A 12,984-nucleotide genomic window follows, 5' to 3' on the forward strand; every position below is an offset into this window, starting at 1 on the left:
CTGCACCATCAACTAGGACCTTACCATCATGTCAACAGTCGGTATACACATTAGTATGTTTACACTAGTCGGAATTCCCCTTTCCAAGATGGATGCCATGTTCAATAGCTAAACTGCAATCGTAGTCCTATTTTTTTGTCTATGTTTGGTTCTGTAACAACTTTATCAGTACCTGCTTTCATTTTGTAATTCTACACGTGAACAAGGCTGTCGCCGAAACGCGTTGTGTAGTATTACATTTGGATCACCATACTGGATTGTTGCCTGGTTCTTCCTGAGAGCGTACCAATACGAACTTTTTGCTTTGGTTGGATATTAATTACCGGCACGCTCCGCCGGAGTGTACGCCACCTTCCTTGAGGGTCCCAGTATTCCAGAAGGAGCTTCGTGGAAAATGTATATATATATATATATATATATATATTCACTGAAAAAACCATAGATTTCAGGCCTGATATAGTTAGGAATTAGCATTTAAAAAACCTTAGAAATTCAGTGAAAAAGCAATAGGTTTTAGGGGTGTTATAGTTAGCTGGACATTTCACTCAAACAAAACCATTGAAATTCCTCCGATATAGTTAGTTGTACTAATTACATCTCGCGCGCCCGCAATCCACTGCTGATGATGTCACATATTACATCATTCATGACATGGTCAGTGACATCACTGATGACATCTCAAATGACATCACTGATGTCACATAGTAGGCAACTGCTGGTCTTTTGCCTTTACGCTATTTAACAGCTTCATTTGGCGTGCCGGAAATACTGAGAGTGATTGTAGATGGAGGTCATGTGATCCTGAGGAATGCCTACTATGTTACATGTAACACAATGTCCTGTAAAGAACTAGAGTGCTGACTTCATTTTTATAAAGTGCCAGCAGGTTAATGGCATGAAATCATGTATCCCTAAAATGTAGACCACCATGCAAGTATCCCTGTTCTTTATCCATGTTTTCATCAGGCATCTTTTCGCACACGTTTTCCTCCTGCCAATGCTTGCTGCCTGTGCTGGAGAAAGATTTGTGAGATTATTCCTCTGTGTTGATACTTTTTCATGCTTCAATCAAGTTAGCACTGTTTTATTGCTCTCCTTTTTTCATTCCGATGTAATTTAAGGCACACTTATTTCCTCTTACCGCATTTAAATTTGCCATTAATTGTTTTCTCAGAATTAACTAACCCGTATAAAATCCATGTCAACAAATAATCTTCCACATTTCTTCCTTTATTTTCAATTAAGTCTTTTTAAAACATGTTCAAGGTGATTGAGACATAGCCGACGCATTTTGTCCTTATAAAAAGGACTTCTTCAGGGCAAATTAATCTTTAATGCTGATGTCATTCGGGGAATAAGCCACCTAGTAAGTCAAGTATGGACTACAAAAATGCTTCCGTCCTTTGATGTTTTATATAAAAGAATTGAAAATGGCACCTTTGTCTAAAAGGAAAAGACAAGTGGGTGTATGATGACTCCCAGTCTAAGCAATCCTCAGTCCCAGGTCAGGGAACTGGGTGATATATGGAACTGATTGCACAATTACATCGGAGCAATCCTCGCCAATACGCGACCAAACGGAGTTTACCGCCCACCATTATTTTGAAGTCTGACAAGATAGCATTGTTTTTTAGTGGTAGGTGATCATTAGTTTCTTTGGTTTTACTTAGGACACTCTGGACATTAGTTAGGTCCTGAGGGAGAGTTTCCATGGTGACCTGAGTGACAATGGAGCAGGTGGGCTGGGTTGACCGACTTGTGTCTTGAATAAGAGATTGTTCAATTTTTGCAACTTTGTCGGTGAAAACATTGGCCATTTCTTCACAGCGTTCATTGGTGGATGTTATTTTGTGTTGGGAAGCAAGGGTAGTTTGTTGTTTGATTATGTTAAGGAGCTCCATAGATCTATTCTTTGAGCAGTCAAGTTGGTTATGAAAAAAGTGACATTTTCCTTTGGTCTGTCTTAGTTGTCTCCTCTCTTTATTCAGATCAATGTTGTACCAGGATTTTTCTAGATTGCTTTAGATTGAGCAGAGACCATTTGGGCAAGATCATCTGTCATCACAGAGCTATAGTGGGTAATGAGGTGATACACGGTGTGAAGGAGAAGTTGCGCATTTAATTGGGCACTGAACTTGGATTACAGCTCCGTTAGTGGGATTTGTTTGATGTTCCTTGTCCAGTACTCAGGTTTGTTGGATGGGCTGGGTCTGATATGGGGAGGGCCATCTGATTGAACAGTATTAAATGGTCGTCCACCAGTCGATGGGCATGATGGATAGAAGGGAGGCAAGCTCACTTCTAGTAATAATCGCATCTAGAGCCTTTGTTGTGGGTCTGTTCGTTGCAGAGTTGTTTGAGGTCATTTATTTCAAGAAGGTTTATTAGGTTACGGACTGTGTGGCGTCTTCAGTGTAATTCACGTACAGGCTGAAATTGTCTGGGAACACGTCATTGGTGTGAGTTAGGGAGAACCATGTCATTAGGTCTGTAAGTTCTTCTGTGAAGAGTATGCGATCGTCAGGTGGGTAATAGATGGTGTGGAGTTTGGTAGGCGTGATGCCATTTCTCTAATCTTGGAATGGGATTGTATGTTAACATAGCCTGGATCGTGAGGTCATTCTTTACATGAGACATGTCTTTTGCTAGAGAATCGAGTTTTTGTTTTATTCATCTCAGCAACAGGATAAACATATTGGGGAGGCATCCTGCTCTGTATATGGGAGGATAGGTGCTGGGAGTAGTGTTAATCGAAGGCGAGTGATCTTCAATAGAGGGGTGGATGGTGTCAGTGATGTTGGAAATGAAGGGCGTCTGTATGGGCTGGGTGGGATCTACGTTGGGAGTCAGGGTTGTGTATAGGGGGTTCAGTGGTTAAGGATCTTGAATTGAGACTGGGGATATCATATCAATGTGTGGGTCAATGGGCTGTGCTATGGTGTGGGCGTTAGCTGGAGAGGGCACATTGGAGGTCAGACTAGTGCTTTCTTGGCTATGGTACATGTCAGAGAGGGCGGAAGTGGAACATAGTGTGGAAGTAGAGTCCTGGAGGTGACTAGGTTCTTGGTTAGTGGTCCAAGGCAGAAGGGAGGGATGTGATTGGCGAACAGTGTCATCTTGTCTAAGTAAGGTGAGATGTAACAAGAAATGTTGGTCAAAGATGGTGAGGTGATGGTCTGATGCTTAAATTAGGTTGCTCCCCATCCTGAAAATGGATATTAAGATTTCACATTTAAAGCGTTGGGAGGGGGCAGGGGTGAGTTTAGTTCCATGGGGAATTTTGATTGTTTTTTGTAACTAGAAGGTGGAGAAGGAAGATGTTTCTCCATTTTGCGGGCTTTTAAAGTAGAAGGTGAAGTCAGTTTTCTGATTGCCGATGTTTACGCTGTAGCACGTATGAGCTATAAGTTTTCAGGACATTATTTGAGTAGGTTGTGTTTGAATTTTAATTTTGCATTATTTGAAAAGATTATTTGGTTATTTGCATATATTATGCTCCATGACTTCAGGCCATACCTCTTGAGTGCAGTGTCATATGGATTAGGGTAGTTCATCCTGACTTTTCCTTGAAATGAGACCCTGTCAGAATGAGCCGAATAATTGTGTATTAAATTCAGATGACAAGGGGGGATATGATGCAAGGTTCCGAACATAAGGGGGGGTTCAGGTTCTTAATCACCACTGTGGTCCTCTTCGCAGCAATTAAAGCATGGTAAGACAGGGTCAGAGAGGGGCTGACAATTGTTCAGTCAATCAAGCATTTTGAATGTAGGATGTGATCTGGCTTTACTGTCAGCGTGGGGCTCGTATATTAACTAAATGTTTACTTTAAACGTGTTTCTATATTTTTTTAAGCTTGTGAGAGGTCGGAAACATGGTGTAGTTATTGGAGTTCATAGAAGCAGACTCCGTTCAGGGCAAGAAGGCAGCGGAAAGATCAAGGGAGGGGAATCTTAGTTGGCCATCTCAGGAACCCTACTATTTGTTCGGTGTTTAAGGTTATGACTCTTTAATGGAGGTTATTCTTTTGGGAGAGAGGCAGATAAAGGGTTGTATCATATTTGGTTTTGTGTAGAGTGATGCAGCTCAAGTTGAGCAGTGAGGATAAGGTGACGAGCAACCTAACGGTCCAAAATGGTCACCGCTCAGGGAGCTCTCCTCTTTTTCTCCCTCCCTCTATATACTTTGTATAGGTCCGTCCTGAGCAGTGGTGGTAAGAATATGAGCATCCTCGGTAGGCTTTAGATATTTAAACTCAACCAGATAGAGCATGGAATTTTAGTTGTTTCTTGGAGTGATTCAGGAGTCACCAGAGAGAAAGCATAGAGTCCCAGTACATACTTTTCAATGAGCCTGACCTATCCAAGATGGCAGCCACTCACGGACCTGAACCCCTTCCTCTTTCTATAACGATTGGCATTCAATGTGAGATTCAGGGCAAAGAGTTTCTGTGGCTTCCGTGGGTTCTATGGAGGGGGAGCACCACGATGGATGCCGATCTTGGGGAGGCCTCAAAATGGAAACTTGGAGACCCAGGGCACTGTGTGTATTGGGGGTGCTTGGAAAGCAATGTGGACTGTCATGATGCAAAGTATAAATGCAGTTTGCCAGGGGGGATGTAGGCCTCGGGGGAGGGGGACCCTTGTCCAGTCCATTCTACACCGACTCACCTGCTAGTAGATTAGCGTTCTCTCTCTTGTCGCAGTCGTGCCACGGTGCTCCTTCCTCCATAATCTGGCATAGTCGTTTTTGATGTTGGGGGATTAGGGCTGGCACTAAGGCTTCACAGTCATAGTCTTTGCTTCCAGGATGAGGCAAACAGCTAGAATGTCAACCTCCCCTACAAACACCAACCTCCTCAACAACTGCCTGTCTCCTCGGCATCTAGGGATTGGAGCCGTGTTCAAGGCTCTGTGGTCTATGTTTTCACTTTAACAGGGAGGCTAGCATCAGACAGCCAACCTCTTCGTCAATAGCCAGTCTCTCCCACAACAGGGGATTAGAGCTGATTCCAATGCTCCAACGCCTGTGTCTTGTATTCTGGGAAAGGCGCCTACCTCCTAGTGACTCTTCAGAGCTGTGTAGGGGGCAAGGGCCGCAGCCCCGAAATGGGAGTTATACCCCAGGGCCATTGGCGGCAGCCCCCCAGCTGCAGGAAATCCTGAAGCACGTTGTGTTTAGGAAGAGGCTGTGGGTTTGATGTGAGGCCGTGACTTCGGGTGAGTCCCCCGATGGCCGTGGTTGCAAGCGACCCCTGTACCTATGGCATCGCCTCTCTAACTGCAGTAAAATGTGTTGGGGGGTCAACTCTGCAGGGGCAGGTCACAGCTGAGTCAGGAGCAGGAGATCGCAGGGCAGATGCGATTTATAAAGCCACACTAGGCCCCCTTGCATGGTCCTGAGTGGCTTGATAAAACAGGGGTAACGCAATGCAGCACAAATCGCTGCATTGCGTTACTCTGCCCTGGGAAGGCGTTCCTTGGTTGTTCCCATGCAAACACTCACTGATTTTGATTTATTCCCAGATGTAACATTACTGGTAGACCTGGGAATTCAGACAAAATGCTACACCTTCCCAAGTGAGGCTTAATGAGTAGAATTATCTTTATTTCTCCACATTGCTTCCTCTTTCTATGTGTGCTGCATTCTTTAGCACACATGGAAAGAGGAAAATGCCTGAGGGGGATTGTTTTGGTGCAGGTAGGTGCAGTTTCAGCTGTAATACTGTACCTAAAGTATGCCTGTCCCTGTTTAGGCGGCAGCCCAGCCGCCATCTGTGGGCTCAGAATCTTACCAGCAGTACTATTGGCGTATTGTGCGGACTACTTTGCCCAGAATGCACTGAGTCAATGGAACAGCCCATCCAAGGGTGTGCTTAGAGTACAAATGGGGGTTGCCAGCATTGCGCACTTAATTCATTTTCTAAAGCCTCTGAAGAAGGAAACTTGAAACGCTTCAGGCTAAACGAACATGAGCTGTAAACTGATTGGTATGCCTGAACTGTTCATACCTTTTAAAGCTTGAAGTCGAGCATTGGCTTAGGAGTACTTCTCATCGGAGGGCATCAGGAAGCAGAACGTTTAGGCGGCAGCCCAGCCGCCGAGAATGCACCACCCCGTATCCTTGGGGGCCACGGCATTTGGGATTCACCTGGGTGCAACTTTCGTGGGTTTGCCAACAGGATCAGAACAGTGACGGCGCACCGAGGCCCATCTGTGGGCACAGAATCTTGCCCGCAGTACTATCAGTGCATTGTGCGGACTACTTTGCCCAGAATGCACTGGGTCAATGGAACAGCCCATCCAAGGGCGTGCTTAGAGTACAAATGGGCGTGGCCAGCATCGCGCACCTAATTCATTTTCTAAAGCCTCTGAAGAAGGAAACTTGAAACGCGTCAGGCTAAACGAACATGAGCTGTAAACTGATCGGTATGCCTGAACGATTCATACCTTTTAAAGCTTGAAGTCGAGCGTTGGCTTGGGAGTGCTTCTCACCGGAGGGCATCAGGAAGTAGAATATATATATATATATATATATATATATATATATATATATATATATATATATATATATATATATATATATATATATATATATATATATATATATATATTCACTGAAAAAACATAGGTTTCAGGCACATTATAGTTAGGAATTAGCATTTAAAAAACCTTAGAAGTTCACTGAAAAAACTATAGGTTTCAGGGGCGTTATAGTAGGCTGGACTTTTCACTCGTACAAAACCATTGAAATTCCCCCGTTATAGTTAGTTCTGCTAACTATAACTCGAGCGCCCGCAATGCACTGCTGATGATGTCACATATTACATCACTCATGACATGGTCAGTGACATCACTCATGACATCACTGATGACATCTCAAATGACATCACTGATGACATCATCCTTGTGATAGAGTGGCAGACCTCCTCTCCCCCTAATATAACCTTTGATACACACATTCAAAAATAGAAACTAAAATTTTCAAAACAATGGACATACCAATTCTAAGATCCACATACAAGGAAGAAAAAACGCACAGAAAGAAAAAAACCAAAAAAATGCAGAAAGAAGCAACAGAAGTCCTCAGAGACGAAGAAAAGTGCAGGAAGAAGGATAACGTGCAGAAAGAACAAACAGAAGAGCAGTAAGAAGCCTTGTTGCAAAATCATCCTGTACCCTCAACTTTTTCAGACGGATACTGGTGGTAACTGAGTCTGACTAACCAGTCCTAGAGCCAGTGCTATGTTAAAAGACACTCAGAATACAGTGAAAACACCTACATACACTAGGGAACACTATGCGTTGGGGACCCACTGTGATCAGCATGACCTCCTCTGTAAGCCCCTAGTATATAATAGGGTAGGGGATTAAAACTACCTCTTAAAACACGCCACAGGGCGTGTTTGCACACGTCACCTCAGGCCTCGTCCCCTCACTTCCCCACTGTGTAAACACGCCCTGTGGCCATTTTAAGTTGGGAGATTAAGTCCCCTTGAATCCTGAGGGTCCCTAGGGTCCAACTAGACCACCTGGCTACCTCCAGTAAGTGCCACAGAGCTGCGTTGCAGAGAGATGTAAAAAGGGGCATGGCCTGGACCACCTCTCTGCAACGCAGCGCAGTGATGCTTACTGGAAGCACCTGGTGGGCTAGTTAGTGTTATATCCTGCTTATGCTGATGCAATGCCAATCTACCACCAGTGGAATGTTCATGTTATGATGCTGTCAGAATGTTGGGATTCTGCAGTGAGTAATGACAGTTGACTGGGCTGAGCTGCCTGCTGGCTGCTCCTGGTGGGGTCTCCCTCTGGACTTGAACAGATCCTCATCTGGTCCTATCCTTTTCTACCTGTGATCTTGTACCATCTCCAATAAATCTACTTAAGTCATCACAACTGAGTGGACTTGATTACTACATTATTTTGGCGACGAGCAGGATATAACAGTTAGCTCCCAGGGGCCCTCAGGATTGAAGGGGAATTACTGGAAGCACTTGGTGGGCTAGTTGGCCCCCAGGGTGCCTCAGGATTGAAGGGGAATTATTTCCCCAACTTAAAACGCGCCACAGGGCTTGTTTGCACACGTTAACTCAGGCCCCGTCCCCTCCCTTCACCACTGTGTTAACACGCCCTGTGGCCGTTTTTAGTTGGGAGATTAAGTTCATTTGAATCCTGAGGGTCCCTAGGGTCCAACTAGCCCACTAGGTACCTCCAGTAAGCGCCACAGAGCTGCGTAGCAGAGAGGTGTAAAAAGGGGCGTGGCCTCAGAACACCTGTCTACAACACAGCTCCCTGGCGCATACTGGAGATACCTGTAGGGCTAATTGGCCCTCAGGGACCCTCAGTATTGAAGGGGAATTAATTCCCCAACTTACAACTGGGCAGGGGGCGCATTTGCAGAGTGCTGCAAGGAGGAGGCGTGGCCTCCGGCGCGATGCCGGTCTTTTATTTATTTTATTTTTTTAAGAAGGAGGGCTGTGTGGCCCCCCTTCTTTTTCTAATTTACCCAGGGCCTGCACCCTAATTATTTTTGTTGAAAAAAATAAATGTGGCCCTCCCAAGGCCTTAATCGGCCCCGGGGACCCCAACCACCGAGTCATGGCCTTTTTTAAAAAATTCTTTAGGAGGGGGCTGCGTTGCCCCCTCCTCAGGCCACTTATGGCCCCGGGTACCCCATCCGCCGGATGTGTAATACTTTTTATTTTACTCTCTGGAAAGGAGACGAACCTCACTTGAGAGTCACAGCGTGCTTCTGGCTGAGCCCAATGCTGTGTTACACCCACCAGCGCCCGCCGAGTGCCTCACACCTCTGTGTTGTATTCCACCAGATAGTGCGTATGCTATGACACTCTCTAGCCCATGTGCACTGTAACACCACCCAGTGAATATGTCATGCCACACTTGCCTTCGCACGGGTTATATTGCCCCATCTAACGTGCCTTCCTCGATGCCTATGTTATAACGCAAAGCGCTATGCCATACATATTACAATCTGGGATCCATATGCAACGTTACACTCCCCAGCACATATTTTATATGACAACTTTAGAGACTAGTTAGGTTACACAACAATGCCCTGTGCATATTACACTCCAAGGCGCATATCGCATAGCACGCGCTAGTGCCTGTGCTATCTCGCGCTCTCCAATGAATCTGTCATTGCGCACAATGTATTGCATATTATATTTCACGCCCCGGTTCATCTTATATCACACTTTTTGGTGCATAGTTTATACCTTATACTATATCTAGTTTTCATTTTCAATCGTGCTCTCAGGACTATGTTCTATATAACACTGCGTCCACCTACCCTTTTCACGGGCATTACATTTTGAGATGGGGGTGGAGGGTCAGGGGGTGTTTCTGCCAAGTGAGCCCGGAGTCACAGTCACAAACTTCCTCTTCTTCTTTAATAAAAGTGAGATTATGCTGCATACTTGTTCATATTTTAAGTAGTTCACACAGACACACATTTTAAAAACAATAAAGTTCCTAATACCCACCTTCTCTGAACAGTTAGCTTGCTGCCCCATCCACCTCCTCCCTATCCTCTGTTGTCTGAATCCATGGACTAGCCTCCTCCCTCCTGCCATGCATGGTCTGATGTGCTGCCACTGCCCTCCATTTAGCTTGATGTACCTGTCCACTCCTCCTGCCCTCCATTGCCCAATTCTATTGCCCATCATTGACCTTCTGCTTAGCCTCTGTGCTTATCTTGCTGCCCCTATTCTCCTTCCCCCTGCTCTCCGATGTCTTTGTGCATGCCCCTGCTCCATCCTTTTTGCCCACCATGTTCCATGGACCTGCCACTCCTATCTGCTCTGAGTGTTCTGTTGAGCTGCCACTCCCCTCCCACCTGCCTAGCATTGTCAGATGACTGTAACCTGTCCCTGCCACCTCGACCCTGCCTGCCCACATGCCATGCCCCTATCCCCTTCCTCCTGTCCTCCATGGTCCACTTTACTGCCGCACCCTTCTGCCCTCCCTGGTCTGTTGTGCTGCAACTGCTCCTCCTGCCTGCCCCGCGCGGTCTGTTGTGAGGCCCCTTCCCCTGAACTCTCTTGTCTGTGCCCAGGTCCTGACCCTCCCTTCTATCCTCCATGGTCCTTTGTGAATGCCCCTGCACCCTCCTTCTTGCCCATCATAGCCATTGTGTTGCCACTAACCCTCCCGCTTGCCATGCATGGTCTTCTGTGCTGCCGTGGCCCCTCCCACCTTCCCTGTGTGGTAAGCTAGCTGCCCCTGACCCCCTCCCACCTTCCCTCCATGGTCTGTGTGTATGCCATCATAGTCTCATTGTTGCTCTCCATGGTGTGTCTTGTTTCTAGTGCCCATCCTGCCTGACCTCCATGCTCATCTTGCTGCTCCTGCCCTGCCCCCTTGCCCCCAGCGCTCTGTTTCCATGTGCAGACCCCTATTGCTTCCCTCCTGGCTTGTCTGTTCCATTGTAATGCCCCTGATCCGTCCCTCCTGCCCTTTATCGTCTGTTATGCTGCAGCTTTCTCTCCTGTCTGTCCATTATGGTCAGCTAGCTACCATTGCCTCTTTCCCCTCTGTTCTCTGTTGTCCATGTGCATGGTCCTGTCCCCTCCCTATTGCTTTCTATGGATTGTTGTGCTGCACTCCCGTCCCGCATGCGCTGTGTGGTGCATTGTGCTGCTGCAAACCCTGATGCCTGCCCTGTAGGGTCAGTTTGGTGCACCTCTCCATGTCCCTCCTGTCCTCTGTTATCCGAGTCCATGTCCCTACCCCAATTCCTCCTGCCTACCATGATCCAATGTACCATACTTGCGAACATTTTGAACTTGGTAAGAGGGAGATTTTGAAAAAAAACTGGGGTATTGATTTTCCCCTTTGAGTTACATTGAAAAAGAGGAGATTGTAGACAGGAGACAGATCAAATAAAGCCCATTTGAGCTTAAAAACACTGGACGTTTCCTGGCTGAAACTGGTCTGTTGGCATGTATGGTTGTACTACCACTGCCTCTTCCTTCTGCCCACAATGGTCTATTATATTGCCACAGCCTCTCTTACCAGTCCTGTATTGTTGGTTTGTTGCCCCTGCCCCCCTTTCCACTGCCTTCCATAGTCTGTTGTGCTGCCACTGCCCTTCCTGCCTGCCCAGTGTGGTCAAATTGTTGCATCTGCACTCTCCTACCTGTCTTCAATTTTCAGAGTCCGTGCCCCTGGCCTCTGCCTCTCAACAGTATCCCAATGAACAACTAGATTGCTAACATTCTATATTTATTACAAAAGTGTGGAACGCCTGACGCCATCTTGATGTAATCAAAACTGTAATACCTAGAGTATTTCCTTTAGAAATTACATATATGAGAGGGTCTTATTTGCATCAACATTATGGTCAGTGCTCTAAAAAACTAAAATGAGGACATATTTTCTGAGTTTTAAAATAGCGACAAAGAACTTTTAAATTATTTGTGATCTTTATGTTTTTTTATCCAGTTGACCACTTGATTAAATGTTGCACCTAGGGGAGAGGATGTGGTGTTACTTCCAGAGCTGCAGACTTTGCAACTGAGGAACCAGGTTGGAGTTTCTGCTTCAGCTCAACATTCTGTGATTCTGGTCAAATCACTTAATCTCCCCATGTCTACAACCAACATGAATTTGATCTTGTGTGATGTAACCAATGCTCATGTAAAGCACTCCAATACCTGACAAGTCTGCACTATATAAAACTGCAAATACACAAAAAATAAGTGTTTTGCACACTTCTGTCATTGGGCTACATTTGGGTGATAGTTGTGCTGCATCTGGGCTCTTTTGTCTCAGGTGGCCATCTTGGGAGATTTATTTGTTCTGAAGTTTCCTAATTTCCTCATTTACTGAAGTCTCCTCAGTAGGAAATGCTTTCAGTTTTTTACTTTGATTCCATCAAGAAGGTATTCAGATATGTCACACATTTGCCATAAATTCTGAATGTTAGCACTCTAGTTGCTCATTAGATCACTGTAGTAAAGCTACTGCTCATCATGGAAGTCTGCTGCTGGTATTAAAAGTGCATGTTTCAGTCTGCATATCAGAATTTTTTAATGAATTAGAAGAGGATTTGAGAAGTCACTCAAAATGTGCCCTAATTTTTCTTTCTTCAGCACTAATCATAATTTCTATGGCAAAATGAACCCCCTCATTGTGTTCCTTTTTAAATTAAATGTTTTAAGTGTTACCAGTTTATTCCAATCAAGATGGCTTCAGGTGTGCCATACTTTTGTCATAAGTAAGACAGTAAGCGCTCTAGTTGTTCTTAAGAACACTCTGAGACATTCTGTCATTGGGCTATACTTGGGCTATATCTGGGTGATATTTGGGCTACATTTGGGCTCTTTTGTCTCTGGTGGCCATTTTGGGAGACTTATTTGTTATGATGTTTCCTAATTTCCTCATTTACTGCAGTCTCCTCAGTAGGAAATGCTTTCAGTTTTTTACTTTGATTCCATCAAGAAGGCATTCAGATGTGTCACACATTTGCCATAAATTCAGAATGTTAGCACTCTAGTTGCTTATTAGATCACTGTAGTAAAGCTACTGCTCACCAGGGTATTCTGCTGCTGGTATTGAAAGTGCATGTTTCAGTCTGTATGTCAGAATTTTTTAATGTAATAGAAGAGGATTTGAGAAGTCACTCAAAATGTGCCCTAATTTTTCTTTCGGCAGCACTAATCATACTTTCTATGGCAAACTGAACCCCCTCATTTTGTTCCTTTTTAAATTAAATGTTTTAAGAGTTACCACTTTATTCCAACCAAGATGGCTTCAGGTGTGCAATGTGTTTGTCATAAGTAGGACTGTTAGCGCTCTAGTTGTTCTTTAGGACACTCTGGGAAGCTGCAGTAGAACACAAAGGAATCAACTGACAGTCTCTGCCCTTGTTGGATGTACATGTTTTACTGAGAATGTCAGACTTCATTCTCACATGACTGAGAAAGATAATGTGAATTTACAGAAAATATGCTCTCAGTTTAGC

This window comes from Triturus cristatus, chromosome 2_2 (genome assembly GCF_964204655.1).
Source record: "Triturus cristatus chromosome 2_2, aTriCri1.1, whole genome shotgun sequence".
Lineage (NCBI taxonomy): Eukaryota > Metazoa > Chordata > Amphibia > Caudata > Salamandridae > Triturus > Triturus cristatus.